General features: G+C 35.1%; 1 protein-coding gene across 1 annotated transcript in view; it reads right to left on the bottom strand.

Moving 5' to 3' along the window:
* PTPRR (protein tyrosine phosphatase receptor type R) overlaps positions 1-21,858 on the bottom strand; it is a 241,109-nt gene that overhangs the window by 46,234 nt on the left and 173,017 nt on the right.

The following is a 21,858-nucleotide window of genomic DNA, read 5'->3' as shown; positions in this document are numbered from 1 at the left end:
GAGATTTTGTTCGCAGAAACTATTAAATTTAAAGGGCCTTAGGTATGTATGAGGTGATCAAACATGGTGCCAAGTGGTTGGTGTTCCAAGGAAATGGAGAATAGGGAAAAATAGGTCAAAACAAATGTGAACAAAGACAGTAAGAGCAAACACTAGGCCCAGCATTTTTCATTTGAAGGGTGCTTTACACATTTTCCATAGAGCACTACATGAGGAAATATTCACGTGGCTAGAGCTTAATTTTCAACAATGGAAAATTATTAGAACATACAACAAAAACCCATTAAATAAAAGTAAGTTCCTTCCTCTTATGAATTGATATGTAATGTCATTTTTGTTAATTTCTAAATAGTTTGTAATCGTAGTTTTAATTCCTGCTTTGGCTTGATGTTTATTTGTTTATGAATTTATCTTCCTTATTAATTTCTAGTTATAGTACATGCAAATCATCCAACTAATGGTTGGACTTCTAATGTTTGGAATTTCTCAATTCTTTCTTTGAGACAAATACTATGATAAATTTTTCATAGATACTTTTGGGGGCAACTAAACTGATTACCTATTTATACTTATCTCTCTATAAATTTGGGGCATGTGGGTGGCTCAGTCGTTAAGTGTCTGCCTTCGGCTCAGGTCATGGTCCCAGGGTCCTGGGATCGAGCCCCGCATCGGGCTCCCTGCTCCGCGGGAAGCCTGCTTCTCCCTCTCCCACTCCCCCTGCTTGTGTTCCCTCTCTCGCTGTGTCTCTCTCTGTCAAATAAATGAGTAAAATCCTTATAAATTTATCTATGCACATATGTGTATATATAACACCTTATTATGTTATTATATATTTTTAAAGATATTATTCCAATCTATTTTTTCCTACTGGATTTCTCAAAGCCTGAGATGTATGTGATTTTCCACAGCACTTGTTTTGTTATTTTTCTTTATAGCCCTGATAATTTTTACTTTATATAGTTTAGCCATTGTTTTATTTGAAAAGATTAATAATTACATCTTTACTGTAAATTTTATCAACATTAAATATTTACTTTCCTATTAATTCTATGTTCTACCTCACATCTGACTTTTCTTTCCAGTTTTATTGAGACAGAATTTATATACGGCACCATATAAGCTTAAGGTAGACAGCATTATTAATTGACATACGTATATTGTGAAATGATTACCACAATAAATTTAGCTAACATTTATCATCTCCTATAGAAACAAACAAAAAAAGTTTTTTCCTTGTGATGAAAATTTAGGATCCACTCTCTTAACAGCTTTCAAATATACCATATAGCCATGTTAGCTACAGTCATCATGTTGTATAGGACATCATGTACATTACATAATTTATTACGTATTTTTTGTCTTAAATGGAAATTTGTACCTCTTGATTACCTTCTTTCGATTCACCCTCCTGCCACCTCCTGCCTCTGACTTAAAAAAAAATTAATATTAACATACCTGTTATATTTTTTTGCATGTTCTTGAAAAATCTTTTCTAGTTTTTTTATTATGTTTAACTCTTTTGAATCACTGTTAGGGATTAGGGGATAGCATACTGGATACCCCATAAAAAATCACTTAGTTGATAGAAGAATGTTTGTCCCCCACCATATTGTGTGTGTGTGTGCACGCATGCTTGTGTGTGTGTGTGGGGGGGTGTTGTTAGTAATTGACAGGGCTCCTGTGGTTTTTGAGTAGGAGGTAAACAGTTGAGGAGGCTGAAGAGCGGTTCTATTCTCAGAGCAAGAATTTTAATCTATTTTTAGTGGGAAAGCAGTTTTTACAAGTTTCTCAATCCAGTTCCTCTGGCCTTTAAATTGTCAGAAATTCCTTCCTAATTCTGATAATACATTGTTTCTTAGTTTTTCGTGTATTTGTGAGAGTGTGGCTTTTGCTGGCTTCATAGTTTTGTTTTGTTTTTTTTTTTTTTAGTAAGGAGTTGGGACAGGACATTTAAGGGATTGCTAATCAGATGCCATTTTAAACCATTTTCCATCTAATCAATCTTTGGCCCCCAAAGACTATAAAGCATCTGCAGTCTGTCTATTGAGTGACGCTCAGTGCTATGGTAGTTTAGTAGAAAGGGAGGTCTCTTCCATCCAGAGTGGTCAGAGATGTATGAGGAGGGAGCATTTGAGTTAAGCATTGGAGGTAAAAGTTCAATAGATAAATTTTCGGTAAAGGGTTATTTCAGGGAGAGAGGCCGACAGGAGAAAAAAAAATGTGGAAGCAGGAAATGATAAGGCATCTTTGAGAAATGGCATATAAGCAGTTTGAGCTAGAGTTCAGTTATATAAAAGTGCATTTTGGAATTGGGGGGTGGAGTTAGGTAGGAGAAATGAGAGAGAAGTAAGAGTCACAGACATAAGACTATGAAAAGCCTGCCCAAATCCAGAAAAGAGAATTTTGAATGTCAGCTTATAGAAACTTCTAATAGGGCTTTCCAGAGCATCCCCCGCCCAAACTTGGGGGATGAGAAGCCTCTGAGATTCCTCCTCTAATCGGTTCCATTTGAACGAGTGAGCAAAAATTCTGAAGATTCTGTGATACAGTGAGAGCCATGGAAGCATTTTCATGCAAACTGACTTCGCAAGGAAGAATGACTTTTGTCTGGCAGGGGAAGGAAGAAAGGAAGGTAATATTTATGAAACATCTATGATTTGCCAAGCACTGTTCTAAGCACTTTCACATATGCTATTCCCATCTCTATAACTGCTCTCTGAGGTTGTTACTTTCCCCCACTTTATGGGTGAAGAAATAACTCACTTAGGAACACGAATGGGGAAAAAAGATTCAATCCAAATTAGAGCATGAGACCCAAGCACTTTCTGATTTGCTACCCAAAAGCAAGGGTATGGTGGGCAGATTACGTTAGACTAGCCAGTGCCTTATGTGGAGGTGGGGGCCAGCTGTTAGCGGGGAGGTCAAGACAACTGAAGTCTAATGTAGGGACAGTGTACTACTCAGAGTGTGAATTCTAGCCTTACAGTCAGGTTTGTCTGGGCTCAAATCCTGCCTCTCCCACTTCCTTGTGGTGGACCTTTGGTCAGCCTACTTAGCCTTGCTGCAGCTCAATTTCTTCTTCTTTTGTGAAGTGAGTAATTAAGGATACCTACTTCAGAGGCTTATTCCAAGGATGAACCCGATAGTGTAAGTACACTGCTTCTAAGAAGTATTGTCTGACTTCTATTTTGGGTAACAATGGAATAAAGTCCGACATGACTCTCACCTTCTGCCTCTCTAAAGGGATCTATTTTAAGAGATCTTCGCAAAAACACAATAATTGTTTACATGGAGGTTAACTTGAACGTTTTGAAAGGAACGGACAGAATCTACATATTTGTCACTACAGAAAAATACATCCTTCTCTACATATTTGTCACTACAGAAAAATACATCCTTCTTGATAACCTATTCATCTTAAAATTTCCCTTTATATGGCAAATCCGTTTCCCCCAAAAGCTAAACAATTCCAGAACACTTCACCTCAACACCTCAGACAATGTCTCAAAGTTCAATTATGGAATTAATCAAGTATAAGCTGTTGACCTTGCAGAGAGCGTTCTTCCACAGAACAGCCCTTGTCAAGGTAGTGCTCTTCTACCCAGGCTGTGAAATATTACCATAGGATGTCATTAACTTGGAAAAATCTCTGCTTTTGTTAATTCTTATCTTCAAGGAACAAACAATATTTAAGTTAATTGAAATACAGTGGAATTAGAAAATCAGATCAGAATTAACTTTAAAAATCTATCCACTTCTTAGTCATGTCCTGTGCTTGTAGAAGACATTAAACATACATCTATATGTTTTAAAGGGCTACTTTTTTTCATTATAAAAGTAACACATGCTCATTGTAGAAGATTTTTGGAAGTTAGAAGTTTAAAAAGGAAATTAAAATCTCTCAGTCACATAAACTTCACTAGTTTTTAAATTGACTTTTAAACTTTGCTGTGTTAATGGCAATAATGGCAGTGACTTGTTTTAAATTTTATTTCTTTGGTTAGAGATGGGGATAAATACATTTTGACATGATTACTGTTCATTTATCAGTCCTTACATTTGAGAAGTGTCTGTTCATGCTCTTTCCTAATGTTTACATTGGAGCATTAATGTATTTATTGTTGATGACTATGATATATAAGAAATTATTTCTGAGATACATGTGTTGCATATATATGGTTTATTGTTGCCTTGAAACACCAAGGATTTTTTTAGTTATATTTACATTCAAACATATCAATCTTGTGTGTGTGTGTGTGTGTGTGTGTGTGTGTGTGTGTGTGTGGTTTCTTGCATTGCTTTAATACATATAAATTCTTCTGGAAGTTTAATTTTTACTAAAAGTTAATCTTTTAATCTATTTCTAATTTATTTTGGGGTATGGTAAAGGTGAGAATCTACTAGATTTCTTTCTCCCAAGTAGGTTATCAAGGTGTCTAACACAATTTACTGAACAATTTGGAGAAAAGAGGTGTTTTATCATTATAGAATATTAGGTTTTTAACCAGCTATTACTGACTAATGATCTGGAGGAGAAAATACCACTTTACTGAACTAAGAGATAGGAATTTGTTTCCCAGTATCCATAAACCAAAGTGGTAAGAAGTAAGGATAGAATCAGAAAGACATTTAAAAAACAAAATAAACAGCAGAAGTTAAGAGAAAATACAAATTAAGAGATGGGGGGGAAATCTAAAGGATTTAGAGGGGAAAAAATCAACAGAAATAATAGGAGACCTGGACCTTTAATAAAAACAGAATGTGGAAAAAACTAAGAACACAAACTCTTATTGAGACTTTGCTTCTCCTTTGTTATGTAACTCTGGACAAACTGTTTAGACTTTTGTATGCCTCATGATTGCTGTTGGACAAAAGGGAACATAATAAAAAGCTTTATCGAGCTCCTGCGGTAGCACCAATTATTATTTATGCCAAAAAAATAAATAAGCGGGAGGAAATTCAAAAGATACCAATGCAAACAATTGAAGGAAAAAGCAAATTCTTAAGGAAAGGTAAAAGGAATGCAATAAACAGCATGCTAATTACAATTAAGTAAAAAGGAAAACATGTATAAATATTATGGCCCAGGGCCACACATCCATTTCAGCAAGAGCTTAATAAACAGTGCTCTGCTGAAATTGTTCCATTCTGCACCACTGCTCTTAATGACCAAGAAGTGGGAAGAAAATACAGCTACAAATATAAGAACACTACAATTGACTGTTAGAATAACTCAAAATTAAGCATTTATTTTCCCGGTAGTTGGGGCTGTATGCTGAGTTTTAGAAGCTGGGTTTAGGCAGAACGGTTATAGTCTCCAGCCCTGGGGCCATGAGGCCATGTCTAATTCTCAGATACACTGTTCCCTTTGCAGTGCCTCACCCACGGGGAACGGTGAGACTTCAAGCCTGGCACCTCACTTAGTACCAGATAAGGAGTGGAAATGGGAGTCAGAGAATAAAAGGAAACAAATGATCATTTTCCCCGTAGTCCAGGAAGATGTACTTCTGAAATTACGGGATTAAGAAATTAAGTTTCAATGGGGAGTGGTGGTAGCTGCTTATCTTGAAGTATTTGAAATGAGAACGGAAAAATATGCCCCAAAAGATTGTTAAGAAGAATTTAGTCCAGAATGAAAGCAAACAGATTTGATATTTGAGAGCTTTCCCAACTTTAAGTCTCTTGTGGTCGTTGTTCTGTAAAAAATATAGGTGATTCATTCAGAGCTGTCTTTATAGCCATAAAGACATCTACACATCTAAACCCTACATGTGAGAAGTGAGACAATTAATATTGAAGTCCTTTCTGGATCTGAACTGTTGTGAGTCTAAGACATTCAGTCCTGCCTTTCCTCCCTCCTGGCGTGTTCCCTTTATAATGGTCACAAATCTGACAGTCTTGGCTTGATCCCAAAGGTGAGCTTAAGCCCCTAGATCTCCAACTTGATTTTTCTTATTTAATTTTGCTCCATTTGTCTGCATTTTCAGTTTTCTAGGGTACTTTTAAATAAAAAGAGAGAAAAAAAAGAAGTTTGTACTCATTTGAAATAACAAAGGAGGAAACAGTAGTGAGATAAAGAGTGTAAGTCCCTTTACTATGTGTGGATTGACTGTCCCCCACAGTTCTTTGAAACTCCGATTCTACCACTTCTAAGTTCCAGAGGTAATGGTATTTAATGAACGGTTTGCTGTTTCTCTCCACCTCTTTACCTTCAAATAAACTATATATAGTACAAACTCCCTTCCTGGATCACTTGACAGATGAAAGGGTAAAAAAAAAAGGTTAGGGAGTGCTAGGAGTTTTAAATTGTGGCTTAAATTCAAAGCTCCTGGAAAGTTAAATGTGACATAAATGCAGTGTTACTAATTTCCAAAAGCTGAAATAAATGAATAGATATTGTGACCATCCGTCGTAAAATTTCCCAAAGGAAATCCTGTAGGGGAGAAATGTACCAAGGATAAAAGAGACCAAGCACAGGCCCAGGAAGATGACAAATGAATTTCAGTCTGAAGCAAAAAGAAAATCTCACAACGTAGAGAACATTTTTTTGGTGTGGGAATGATTGATTTCCCTACTTGAAAGCATCTATCTACTTCACTAGGTAGATGCTGTTCTCCCTTTTGAGTGATTAGATAAAAAATTTTTGAATTCATACAATGATATCTGATCTTTTATGCATGTCTAGGACAAGGCAAAATTTACAACATCCTTCTTTTATTGTTTAAAAAAATAAAAGTCAATGGGGCGCCTGGATGGCACAGTTGGTTAAGCGACCGACTCTGGGTTTCAGTTCAGATTGTGATCTCAGGGATGTGAGATCAAGCCCCGGGTTGGGCTCCACACTCAGCACGGAGTCTGCTTAAGACTCTCTCGCCCTGCCCTTCCTCCCCTCTAAAATAAATACATAAATCTTAAAAAAAAAAAGTCAAAACAATCATTAAAAAAATAAACATAAATTGAACTTGTTATATCTTTCTTGGAGCACTGACCTTGGAATGTGAGTTTAAACCAGTGCTCTGTGCTTTACTTAAGCTCAGGGCCTCAGACAACTTAATCTGTAAATGCAGATGAAATAAAACTCACAGGGTTGATTCACCTTATAAAAGTTAAAGAAGCAAAGATATGTGAACATTTCCAGCCAGCATCTGGCATATAATATACATATGTGAATGATTATAGTAGTTAATAACGATCACATGGTAATTCTTACCTCACTCTATGCATACATAGCTGTGTGGGAGCTATGTGGCATAAACACTGCTAAATATTTGAAGAAGGCTATGTTGGAAAAGTTGGTTAGTGATGAAAAGTCAGTGACAATGTTACATACACAAAATCAGTGGTCCTCTTAAGTTGAGACCATTTTTCATACCTCGAGCCCTTAAAATTCTTACCTCATGTCCTTAAAGTTAATAACTTCTTTTAGATTCAAAAATAATGCATATTCACTGTAGAAAACCTAAAACTATAGATAACAAAAACAAAGAAAAATATCCCATAATACCAACACTTAGAATGACCGCTAATAAACATTTTATGGGTATGTTCTTCAACTCCTTATATGTATGTATGACAACATCTAGATTTTTACTCTACATATTCCTTTATGACCTGCTTTTAAACTAAATATATCGTGAATATCTTTTCATGTCTTCAAATTTATTTAAAAACTATTTTTAAACACTGTATAGTATTCCATTTTATGGATGTACTGTAGTTTGTTTATCCAATACCTTATTTTTGGACATCAACTTGTTTTCAACTTTTCACAATTATAGACAAGACTGCAAATAAATAGCCTTGTATCTAAACGCTTGTGCATTTCCACGATCATTTTTAGACTGAGGAGTTCCAAACACTAACTCAAAATCTCTGAGTTTGGAGAAGTCACTAAACACATGGAACATGGAAGAGGCAGGAAGGCTGACTCTTGGGGCTCACTGACATGGAATTAGCTCAGACCCTCTTCATCTATAGTCAGACCTTTGCAGTAGCTCCCTAGCAAGCTTTCATAACTCCAAAGTCTCTTAGTCCGGTATGTTTTCTTCCAGATTTCACCCAAATGATGTCTGAGCATTTAAAATATGATAATCAAACTCTAGGGATTTTTCTCCTCTGAAACCTCTTAGCAATTTTTCCAGTATGTTTCCAATATATTCACTAGAAATGACTTACCCCTAAAGTGTGAACTCCTTGAGGGCAAAGACTGTGATCCTCCTCTGGATCCAGTCCTGAACACATGGAGAGTAACACTTTGTTGTCTGTGTGTATGAGTGATTTTGAGTAATTAGATAAGGTAATACTATGTGTAATTACTGTGCTGTGATGGCTTTTCCAATCCTTCTGAAGATAGGAAAAGTGGGGGATCACGTTAGATAGAAGTTGGAAATGTAGAATGGAGATGCCATGCTTATCCAGGTACAGTAAATACTACAGTTGATACTTAGTTTGAGTCTTATTTAAGTATCAATGAAATCTAGCATTAACATCCTAAAGAGCTATGATGCTTTTGTTAGTAAAAAAAGGAAAAAAAGAAAGCAGTGCTTTGCTTTGTAACCAAGTATGATTAATTTTTACTTCTTTTTGGCATTTAGTATTGTTTTGACTGTCACTCATGGTGAGGAGGCTGTTTCCTTTTTAACAAAAAAACAAAATGATGGTAGCTCTAATTTTAGTTCCTAAGTTTAGTTTTCCAAGTTTATATAATTACTTAAGAAAAAGATGATGCTGAATGAACATTAATAAGTCTCAATGAAAAAAACCATTCTTTCTGAAATGAGAAATCTTTCTTTGACTTCTAGCTGATGTATACATACACACACACACACAATTTCCCAAGTAACACAATGCAATGAATAGCTCTCTTTTTAAGCAATTACCAAAGAACTCTTTTAGTACTGAACGAAATAAATTAAGTATATTCATGTACTTTCAGGACCAGAAATGACACTCATGATTATAATGATCCATCAAGTTCAGCTAAACTGTAAATTCATCAAAAAATATACAATTCAACATAATAAAAATAAATTTATAAAAATAATAAAAATAAATTAAAAGAAAGAAAAAATACAACTCAGCTTCTTCAGTTTTTTGTTTGTTTTTTCATCTGGTTGCAGTCCCATTTCAAAAACTGAATTCTGAAATTCTTAGGGAAATCTAACTCTTTTTAAGTTGACTTCTTTTTCAGTTAAAAACTTTATTTTTACAATACATATGCAATTGACTTGGCATTAGTTTTTCTTTTTTTAGCATTAAATGTATTTAATACATATGTAATAAATTTTATGTTATAATTTTTATATAATATATATTATATATAATGTCATTAAATATAATATATTATATACCATTGAAGTATAGTTGACACACAATGTTACATTAGTTTCAGGTATACCAGATAGTGATTTGGCAACTCTACACATTATGTTAGGCTCACAAGTGTAGCTGCAAGCAATGAAGGGGCAATTTTATACCTCAATAGCACAATACAACATATAGCTATAAAGCAACATAACTGACACTGATAATTCTGATAATTTGCAGTTAAACTGTAGCAAGGCAGTAATTTCACCCCTGGTTGCAGTTAGAGTGCATGTTGATAATACATCTCAGGAATTAATCGTTGAAAAGAGAAAACTTGACTACTTGGAGGACTCCAGGTAGTATAAGCAGCTGGCGCCTATACAATTTTTCCCTTTAAAAAATCAGATAGGTTGATAAACTTCTTCTTCTTGCCCCTGCACAGATTATCAGGCATTGTCTGCATATTTATATTAGAGTAAATGCCCACTTTGGGAGTCCTTGCATGCATGGAACTGTGTCGTCATGATGGGAATAGAATAAGAGCTTTAGAAATATGTTGATCAAGCATTTTTTCTTTAAATTTGCAATATTATGCAGCTGTACACATTACTGAAGGTATTCTGTGATTAGAATCTCAACCATGCTACAAAAGGTAGCCAGCATGATTTGGATCTTTGTGGAGCCAGTTGAAAGCTAAACTTTTGACAAGGATAAACACTGCTTTCACTGCATCCAGGTAATTTGGAATGTTGTATTTTCATTTTCACTCATCTCAAAATATATTCTAATATCCTTTGGTGTTACCTTCTTTGACACATTGGTTATTTAACACTATGCAGTTAATTTCCACTTATTTGTGGATTTCCCAAATTTCCTTCTATATTAATATTTAATTTCATTCCATTTGATCAGAGAATATACTTTGTATGATTTTGATCTTTTAAGATTTATTTACATTTATGGCATATTCTGGAGAATATTCCATGTACATTTGAGAAGGATTTGTATTCTGCTGTTACTGGGTACAGAGTTCTATAGATATCTGTTAGGTCTATGTTTTATAGTTTTGTTCAAGTCTTTTATTTGCTTGTTAACCTTCTGTCTGGTTTTCTGTTCATTATTAAAAATGGGTTATTGTACTCTCTTAATATTATTGTTGAATTACCTGTTTCTGCCTTCAATTCTGTCCATCTTTATGCTCTGTTGTTAGGTGTATATATGATAACAAGTCTTATGTCTTCTTGATGGATTGACTTTTTTATCATTATAAAATGTCTGGCTGTAGTAACATTTTGGGGAGGGGATATTGTAAAAATACCACAAAGTTCACCATTCTTACTAAGATTCAGCTGTTTTTCTTGAATAAATTCTCAAATTGTTGCAAGCCTCTGGTTAATTTCCAGAGTTCTTTTTTTTAATTTATTTTTTTATTTTTTTAAAGACTTTATTTATTTATTTGACACAGAGAGAGACAGTGAGAGAGGGAACACAAGCAGGGGGAGTGGGAGAGGGAGAAGCAGGCTTCCCGCTGAGCAGGGAGCCTGATGCAGGGCTCGATCCCAGAACCCTGAGATCATGACCTGAGTCAAAGGCAGACACTTAACGACTGAGCCACCCAGGCACCCCTAATTTCCAGAGTTCTAAAAAGTCGATTTTGAGCATTTTTGCTAGTATTCTCATTGTTTTTATGGAGGATTGGATTTTGCTTATTTGCCATTCTAGAAGTCCTCTCCTGCCCATTCTTTTAAAATATCTCTGGTGGTGAAAAATATTTGCCTTTTAGGGTGGATTTGTATTTTGGAAATAGTCAAAAGTTGTTTGGAGTGATATATGGTGAATAGCTGATCAATCTGAATAGAACCAAACCTTAGGAAATGGAAAAAGAAGAGCAAACTAAACCCAAAACAAGCAGAAGGAAAGAAACAGTAAAGATTAGAGCAGAAATAAATGAAATAGAGACTAGAAAATCAATAGAGAAAGTCAATGAAACCAAAAGTCGGTTCTTTGAGAAGATCAACAAAATTGACAAATCTTTAGCTAGGCTGAGCAAGAAAAAAATAAAAGACAAGACTCAACTGAAATCTCAAATAAAAGAAGGGACATCACTACCCACTTTACAAAAATAAAAAGATTATAAGGGAATACTATGAACAGCTGGATACCAACAAATTAGATAACCCAGACTGACAAACTCCTAAAAAGACATAAGCTACTGAAACTGATTGAATATGAGATAGATAATTTGTAGACTCATCTAAATAGAATCAAAATAAATAAAGAGACTGAATTAATAATTTTAAAAACTTCCTATAAAGAAAAGCCTAGGACCAAAATGACTTTAGTGGATTCTACCAAATGTTTAAGGAAGTATTAACATCAATCATTCAAAAACATTTCAAAAAACAGGAGAGGAGGAAACAATTCATAGCTCACTATATGAAGCCAGCGTCAGCCTCAAACCAAAGCCAAAGAATATTAAAAAAATTACAGCTCAGTATTAATAGGCATCAATATCAATATGAATCTAGATGCAAAAATTCTCAGCACAGTATTAACAAGCCAAATTCAGCAACATATAAAAAAGATTACATAGCATGACCAAATAAGGTTTATCCCAGGAATGCAAGGTTAGTTTGATAAGGGAAAAATCAAACAATGTAATAATGCCTTATCAAAAGGATAAAAGACAAAACCACATATTATCTCAATAGACTCAGAAAAAGGCATTTGACAAAATCCAACATTCTTTTATGATAGAAGCTCTGAAGAAACTGGGAGTAGAAGACAGCTTCTTCAACCTGATGAAGGGCATGTTTATAAAACACCACAGCTAACATCATCCTTAACAGTGAAATATTCAGTTTTCCATCTAAGATCAGGCACACTTTCTTGTGCAAGTAAGGCACAAATACTCTTCTACTTCTATTCAACATTGTACCAGAGATTCTTAGCCAGGGCAATTAGACGAGATAATGAAACAAACAAACAAAACTCTAGATTGGGAAGGAAGAAATAAAGCTATTTCTGTTTGCAGATAACATGATCTCATATATAGAAAACTCAAAGGAATCCACAAAAAAAATGCTAAAAGTAATGCTCCAGTTCCACAAGGTTTCGTGATATAAAATCAATAGAAGAAATCAATTGTATTTCTCTATATTAGCAACAAATACCAAAAATGAAATTAAGAAAACAATTCCATTTACAATATCATCAAAAAGAATTAAATATTTAGGAATAAATTTTGCAAAAGGGTGGTACACTAAAAACTACAAAACTACAAAACATTATTGAAAGAAATTAAAGAAGACCCAAATAAATAGAAGGACATCCCATATTTATGTATTAGGAGACTTAATATTAAGATGGCCATACTTCTGAAATTGATCTACAATGTCAACACAGTCTTTGCCAAATCCCAGCTGGCTTTTTTGCAGAAATTGACAAGCCGATCTTAAAATTCATATTCAAATGCAAGGAACCCAAATAGCCAAAATAATATTGAGAAGAACAAAGTTGGAAGACCCACGGTTCCTGATTTCAAAACTTACTACAAAGCTACACTAACCAAAACAGTGTGGCATTGGCATAAGAATAGATATATAGATCAATGGGATAGACTTGAGAATCCAGAATAAATAAGAAAAGATGTTCAACATCATTAGGCATTACAAAACCAAAACCACAAGGAGATTCTACTTCTCTCTTGCTAGGATGACTAATAAGAAAGATGGACAATGACAAGTGTTGGTGAGGATATGGAGAAATTGGAACCCTCATACATTGCTGGTGGCAATTTAAAATGGTATAGTTGCTTTGGAAAAACAGTTTGGAGGTTACTCAAAAAGTTAGACCTATAGTTACCATATGACCAAGTAATTCCAGTCCTAGGTGTATACCCAAGAGAAATGAAAACATATGTCCACACAAAAACTTGTACATTAATGTTTACAGCACCATTATTCATAATAGTTAAAAGTGGAAACAATCCAAAAGTTCATCAACTGGTGAATGAATATACAAAATGTGGTAAAGTCATATAACATAATATTATTCAGTCACAAAACGGAATAAAGTACTGATACATGCAACCACATGAATGAACCTTAAAAAGATTAAGTAAAAGAAATCAGACACAAAAGGTCACGTATTTCATCATTCCATCTATATGAAATGTCCAGACTAGGCAAATCCTTAGAGATAGAAAGTAGATTGGTAGTTGCCAGAGGTTGAAGAGTAGGGTACTGGGGAGTGAATTCTAATGGGTAAGGGGTGGTGAAAAAGTTCTGGAATTAGAGAGTGGTAAAAAAATTGTCAAGACCTTATAATCAATCTTTTATAATTTTGTCATAACATCATTTTAGTAATAAAAATGCCTCTTTATTAAAAGTTTAATAAAAGTTGTATTGATTGTTAGAGGGAAGGAAAGAAGGAGGGAAGGAAGGAGTAGGAAAGAAGGATGGAGAAAAGAATGGGCCAGAAGTACTGAAAACATTTCCCAGGAAGACTGTTTTTAAATGATAGGAGCTATAAAGCATCACAGGAATATATGCATAGACCCCGGGACAGTGGCAGCTCTGAATATTTGTGGGACATCAATGGAAAAGTTTGTGGCCAACATGTGTATGTGTTTGCATAATACAGTAGAAATTTTAGAGAATAAAATCTTATAAAATAAAAATAATACATGTCAGCAACAGTAAATTCCCACCATGGGCTTCATGAGTGAAAATATAGGGCCATTTTATCACACAGCTCAAGATTCCATATATCTGTATCACTCTGCCTGCTTAGCAATAGGCAGCAAATTTCTTAGTAAAGGTAACCATGGAGACAAATTTTCTTCATACATCTCTGAGTTGCTGTGATGACCTGCATTGCTTTTACTTCAGTGTATGTTTCCCAGTCTCTTTCCGATTAGATATTAAATTTAATTAAAATCCTTCTCACACCACACACACACACACACACACACACACACACACACCAGAAATTTATAAGGGTACCCTCTCTTCTCTCAGAGCTCATTTGGAACCTCTGCTTGTTATATGTTTGTGTTCAGAGTGCAAATTTCCTCATTTCTGTCCCCTCTGGGTAGATGGTGGAAGAGGTTGCAGGAAAAGAGAAGGGAGAAAAGAGAAAGCACTGATTTTTACTGACTGTATCTTTCCCCTAACTAGAGTCAGGCAGAAGTGCTAACTTAGTTTCTGCATTCAAGTCCTGGAGCAATAACCAGCTGGGCCTGGGTGAAAAGTGCCCATGCTCCCCAGGTGGTTGTGGGGCTAGTAATGTTGTAATAATATAATGTAACTAATAATATAAGTGCTACTAATGATGACGATGATGATAGCACCTAATGCTAATTAAGCTAAGCTTGCAAGAAGTAGTTTACTTGTATTATCTCATTTAATTTCTACACTAACTTTTCAGAAAGTTATTACGATATTTTCCTCTTCTATATATGGGGAAGCTAAAGATGTTAAGTGATTTATCAAAAGTCATACAGTAAGGTATGTGAATAGAGGTAGCGTGGCTCCTGAGACTTCATTCTTAACCACAAAGCTGTGATGAAATTAGTGCAACAAGCATTTATTGAGCACCTACTATTTTTCTAGAAACCATGTTGAGCCCTAAGTAACCTAAGTAGCCAAGGTTAATAGGACATGGCTTCTGGTCTTGAAGACCTGACAGACTGTGAGGAAAGAAACCCTTAGAGATGGTTGGAATATGATGTAGCCTGTCATGGAATAGAGTCATGCCTAAGAAGTTATAGGAATAGAGGTTATGTACTGATTTTCAAGAGCACATCATTTTATACCAAAGCCTTGAACTTCCTTTAAGTCATTAGGAACACTTATAAAAATTACATTTTCACAAAGAAAATGTTCACATTTATGGAAAAAAATAGATATTTTAAAAAGTAACTAAATTTAATATCTATCTGAAAGCTTCTAGAAGTCCCTCACTCACTGAATATAAGAGGCAGATATCTTAAGTCATCAACCAGAGCACAAGTTCTACCTTTACCTAAAATGAACTCAGTCCAGATTGTGAAAATCTACCGTATCCAGTTTTCCCAAATGTTTATCCAAGAACACCAGTTTATTTAAATACACATTCCTGTGTTTGTTCAGGGTTCATTTAAAAGTGTACCACCCAGGGGGCGCCTGGCTGGTGCAGTCGGTAGCACGCAACTCTTAATCTCGGGGTCTTGAGTTCAAGCCCCATGTCGGGCGTGGAGCCTACTTAAAATAAATAAAATGAAATAGCAATATTAAAAAAAAAAAACAACGGGCTTTGGTCAGTTAGAATGCTTTAGGAATAAACCAGGATGAAGGTCATTGACCTTTCACCTTGAAATTTCAGAGTAGGGAGTTGCTTCCTTTGGCCAGTGAAGAGTCAATGACTTTTCTGGATTACTCTGTGGCCACGGACTATATCTAAAGTACCATCACTTCTCAGATGGAAGGAAGGCCTCAATTACCTGGAAGAGTGTTAGCGATAAATGAAGAGAGTAGCACTTGATTTGATTACCATGATCGCATTCTTGCCAATGTAAATATACAATCATGTTATCAGTGATGCCTAGTTAAATGTAAATTATTAAACATAGTTGCCAATAGTTAAAATAAGCCTTTCCCCTCAAGTAATAGAGATTTGTTGATTTGATGCCATTCGTAGTAATTCGCTTTTATTTCTGGGTCTTCTCTTATCCGCCCTCAGATGGAATAATTGCAGGATCACCCTGTAAACCAAATGGCCATTCACCCAAACGCATATATCATGCATACCAGAGTAAAGAATTCTTACTTTGGATACTGTGTTTTAATATCTCTATTATGACCAAGGAGCAGATGGACTGGTAAAAAATAAATATTTCTGGAATGCAAAATGACATACACATTTTCAAGAGTGAACTGAAATTTGTCATGGAAAGGACAATTTTATACTTGCTGTAGGAAATATATCCCTTTGCTTTTCCATAAATAAAAATGTTCTAAGTTAGCATGTTTCAACCAAATCAAATAAAATTAAAAAAAAAATGCCAGAAGCAACATCCCACTAATTTTCTAGAAACAGCCAACATTTTGATATAAAATTAATGCTATATATGCTTTTCCCCATCTTTATTGAGATATAGTTCACATACCATAAATTCGCCTTTTTAAAGTGTTCAATTCAATGATTTTTAGTATAGTCACAGAGTTGTGTAAGCATTGTAGCAGCTAATTTATAACATTTTATATAAATTAATATAAATTATAACATTTTCCTCAGCCCATAAAAGAAACTACCTACCCAGGCAGTTACTGCCTGTTCTTCCCTCTTCTTGGTCCTTGGAAACCACTAATCTACTTTCTGTGTCTATGAATTTGCCTATTTTGGACATTTCATATAAATGGAGTCATCCAATATATGACCTGTTCTGTCTGGTGACTTTCACTTGGCATCATGTTTTCAAGGTTTATCCATGTTGTATCACTAATGCATTTCTTTTTATGGTACAGTGAATTCTGTTGTATGGATATACCATGCTTATTTATTCATTTATCAGCTGATGGGCATTTAGATTGTTTCCACTTTTGGCTATCATAAGTAACTCTGCCAAGAACATTTCTGCACACATTTTTGTGTGGACATATGTTTCATTTCTCTCAGTACACACCTAGCAGTAGAACTGCTTGGTCATATGGAAACTCTAGATTTAATTTTTCTGAGAAACTGCCAAATGTCTTCCCAAAGTGGCCGCACCATTTTACATTCCCATCAGCGATGTACGAAGGCTCCAATTTCTCCACAACTTTGCCAACGCTCACTATTATCCATAATTTTGATTACAGCCATCTTAGTTGATGTGAAGTCATAACTCCTTGTGGTTTTGATTGCACTTCCTTAATTACTAAGGATGTTGAGCATCTTCTCATGTGCTTATTGGCCATCTGTACATCTTCTATGGGGAAATATCTATTCAAATCTTTTGCTCATTTTTAAACTGGGTAATTTTTGTCTTTTTATTTTTCAGTTTTAAAGTCATTTCTATATTTTGAATATTAGACCCTGATTGGATATATGACTTACAATTTTTTTCTACAATTTTGTAAATTGTCTTTTCATGTTCTTGATAGAATCTGTGATGGTTAATTTCATGTATCAATTTGACGGGGCTGTGGTGGCCAGATATTTGTTCAAACATTATTCTGGGTGTTTTGGAGTGAGACTAACATTTAAACTGGTAGACTGGAGTAAAGCAGATTGCCCTCTGTAATGTGGGTGGGCCTCCTCAAATCAATGGAAGACCTGAATACAACAAAAAGGTTCACCCTCTCCCAAATAACAGGGCATTAGTCCTTCTTGACAGCTTTTGCACTAGGACATCAATTTTTTTCCTTTGGACTCAAGCTGAAACATGGGCTTTTTTTTTTGAGCCTCAAGTCTGCCAGCCTTAGATTAGAAATACACCACTGGCTCCCCTAGGTCTCCAGCTTTCTGACTCACCCTGCAGATCTTGGAACTTGTCAGATTCTACAATCATGTGAGCCAATTCCTTATAATGAATCTCTGTGGTGTGTGTGTGTGTGTGTGTGTGTGTCTACACACATCTGTTCTGTTCTTTGGACATCACTGACTATAGTCTTTCCCCATTTTTTTTAGGTATTTATTTATTTATTTATTTATGTAATCTCTACACCAACATGGGGCTCAAACTCATGACCCTGAGATCAAGAGTCGCATGCTCCTTCCACTGAGCCAGCCAGGTGCCCCACTACGGTCTCCTTTGAAGCACAAGGCTTTTATTTTGGTGACATCCAAGTTACCTATTTTTTCCTTCGTCATTGTGTTTTTGAGAGAAATTATTGGCTAATGCAAAGGCACAAAGATTTACACGTACGTTTTCTTCTAAGAGTTGTGTAGTTTTTACATTGTGTATTGGAAAGCTTGTTTTATTAGAATAACAATGTACATTTTATAAATAATAAATATATGATAACATATACATATTGATAAATATCTAATGAGAGATATTTATTTCCAATTCTTTTTGCTATTACAAACAATGTTACAGTGGATGTTTTTGAATTCTATCTTTGTTTATTTGTGCAAATATCTCTGAAGGAACAATTTTGAGAGGTATAATCAATATAAACTTTTACTATATATCAAGTATGGCAAAACTAAATTTTCTTTGTTATTTAAGGCATTATAAAAAGCAACCTCTTTACCTCTTTTATTTCCCCCTCTACCAGCTTCTAAGCTTTTATAACAGGACAGCATTATTCAAATATTGGAATTATGATCACACTATAAAACATTTGGATTGATTCTACCATATCTGCACTCTAAATTTACCTTCCATTTTCAGGTAGAAAAATTATTAGTAATTTTCATTTCTTCCTATAGTTTAGTAAAAAAAAGGTAGGTGCATCTCCACTAAAGGTTATTTATTTACAAATCACATACATGTACTGTTGTACTTACGTATTATGCAAATTATAAAACATTTATAAGATTTGAAATAGGAAAGGACAAAATAAAAACAGATATAAATGATTTTTCTAATCTTTTTCTGCATCCCAATGGACCATTTCCCACATTTTTTGGTGTGGATACACACACTTCAAAACCATGGTCTGGATTATCTAGACTTACGTAGTGGCTTCTTTCAGCTGCTTTGGGTACACAAGATGGTAAGCACCTGAGATGGTACAACAGAGTATCTACCATACCAGCTATGATCACTATTCGTGAAAGGTTGCTTAAAATAACATTTTAGTTGTCTATCAAGGAAGCCATTTGAATATGTCTTCTACCATACAACTGGTAATCATTAAGTTTTCACTATAAGAATTTGCCATCCAAAGGATGTCTATAACTGTAAAGACAAAATTAAAATGTTCTAAATTTAATATATTCAAAGGCACTTCTCCAAGGCAGATGGCAGTGGAGAATATGTAAAAACAGGCTTTTGAACAACGGCTATAAGAATATTCCTTGTTTCTCTAACAAACTATTCTCCTTCAGGTATCATTTTGTAAGTAATTCATTGTTTCTTTTTACCAGAGACCTCAACATAGAAATCCTAACATTTATCTAGACAACTCAATCTCTGAAATATTCAATTTTTATTTTTAGATCTCCGGGTCATGTTTCTGTGAATGATCTAATAATCAACAAGGAAAACATATATACATCTACATGGATAAACCACCTTTCAGGTAAAGGGAGGACAGAAGACTAGAATAACTTTAAATGCCAACTAACTCTGTCACCTGAGCATGTGACGTGGTCCTAAGCTATACCCATGACATTTCATTCTGAAAATGGTCATATTTGATGGTAAGAGTGGACTTCAGAAATATATGAATGAATCTAACTCCTAAAAGACTCTAAGAGGGATGACAAGGTGCAGAGTCACCACATTTAGCAAATAAAAAGACAGGATGCCCAGTTAGATTGGAAAAATAGTTGTAACTGCCAATTTTTGTAATTTAATTTAAAAAGTGGAATACAGGACGTTTAGGGCATCTTGACAAAGTCAGTACAGGACGCAGGACGAAATCATTAAATATAGGACATGTCCCATTATCTACAGAATGCCTAGTCACCCTACCAAAGTGAGACATAATTGACTTAATTTTCAATTCCTTCTATGCATGCATGCCTTTCTTTTGTGCATGGCAGAGATTTGTAGATGTGGGAAGGGAAATAAGAATGAAGCACCCAGAGATTTTCAAGACTGATTAGAAATGAATTGTTTCTTCTCTTTATCATAATGTTTTTATTGATTCCAAATAGAAAAAAATAATGTTTGCTTTTACTATGTACTGAACAATCGTAATGTAAAACCTAATAGCTCATCAGTGTTTTTCCTGTAAGAATGCTTATTGATTTTATGAATAGGGATCCATGCTAAGAAATGAAAAATAACACCTTTTTAAAAAATCTCACACAGTCACAGTCCTTGAAAATTCATCAAGTTAAAAGTCTGACTGCAGGATGAAATGAGTTTTTAAAAAGCTGTGATTTTGATTTGAATATTATATTATATATTGTATTGGGAATTGCTTTTTGACTGCTGGACATTTGAAACAACAAAGTACTGTAAACCTAAACAATGGTACTTATACTTCTAAAGAAAGGTTTTTAAAAAAGACTTCATGGTCCACTGCTTAATATACAAACACACACTCTTTTTGTGTCTTACCATTCTGGGTTGAGTATTTGGCAGAATATTTTGGAAAAGCTGGATGTTACATAAATTCTTTGTGTCTCCTGTGAAGGAAACTTACTCACTCTAACAAATAGTCTTCAACAATTTAAATATTTTGAGTTTGCCTGTATTATAGATGAGATGAAATACATATAAAACTTCAGAAATGCAATTCTAATGGAGAGATAGACGAATACATGAATTTTCAGACCGAAACATTTATAGCAGGTAGCACATGTTTGAAATATTGCATAAGACGATGTGAAGGTGAGTCCTTTGAACTTTTTTTACTTTCACGTGTCTGAATTATCAACGCACACATTTTCCACCACTAATTCTACATGTCAGATAAGAACATTCAGAAAACCCTAAAGGAGATAAAAACGAGGTGCTTAAGACAATCTGTTCAAACGGATGGAGTTCGTTAAGTTCAGGCCCACACCTAACAAATTCCAAAAGTTCTTCAGACCTCAGCAAGTCAAAATATACTACGGAAATCGTTTTTGACAAGAACTCTTGGGCTAAGCTTTAAGTAATCAGTATCTGGTTGGGACAGGAATCACCCAGTATCCTGTGGAGGAAAACAGCTGATGCGAGGGCCATTTCAGCTTTCCCTCATAATCATGCTTTCTGATGTACTGCCAGTTCGCTCCTGGGCTGCCCTCAGTAAGACTCAGTACCATTGCGGGAACCCAGAGTTCACAAATGCAAACGTTGCCTGACTCCCCACCCCCACCCTTTCCTGCCGTGAAATTCCCTCCCCTTTAGTTCCACAGCGAAATTGTGCTTTATCAAGAAATCCCTTTTCATTACAAATGCTCCTGGAACTTCGAAAACTCCTTGAGTAAATTGTGTTAATTGTTTTGTTAGGAGGGGGAGCAAGAGAGCAACAAATCCTTCCTTTTTTAGGAGGCAAATTGCAAAAGCTGAAGCACCCAAATTCTACAGCTCTTGCGTCCCTGTCTATTAAATCTTTACCACTGCTAACAAAAAAGAAGTAAAAGCCTTCTGTAACTGATTTCACATAAGCATCTTCTGAAGGGCCAAGGACAAGGGCGCTGGGAAGCCCCGTTGAGTGCATCTGCTGTCTGATGCAGGAACGAACATCGTCCCTGCTGGGACTGCCTTCTATAGAGGATAAGGGAATCTCAGGGAAGGGAGGTTTCTGCAACTCCCCATCTGCTTTCGGATTTACGTGGCCCTTTCCCTGTCTACCTCATTTGGCTTTAAATCTTAAAAAGGCAACAAATATCTCCAGCAGGATTTGGGGGAACAGAGAAATGAACTGCTCAGACGTCTCCCAACAAAAGCAAAAGCCCAACCTGCTGTTGACCCTGAATTTT

Source organism: Zalophus californianus, chromosome 9 (assembly GCF_009762305.2).
Source record: "Zalophus californianus isolate mZalCal1 chromosome 9, mZalCal1.pri.v2, whole genome shotgun sequence".
Classification (NCBI taxonomy): Eukaryota; Metazoa; Chordata; class Mammalia; order Carnivora; family Otariidae; genus Zalophus; species Zalophus californianus.
The sequence above is the reverse complement of the archived record's forward strand: the minus strand, read 5'-3'. Positions and strand labels throughout refer to the sequence as shown.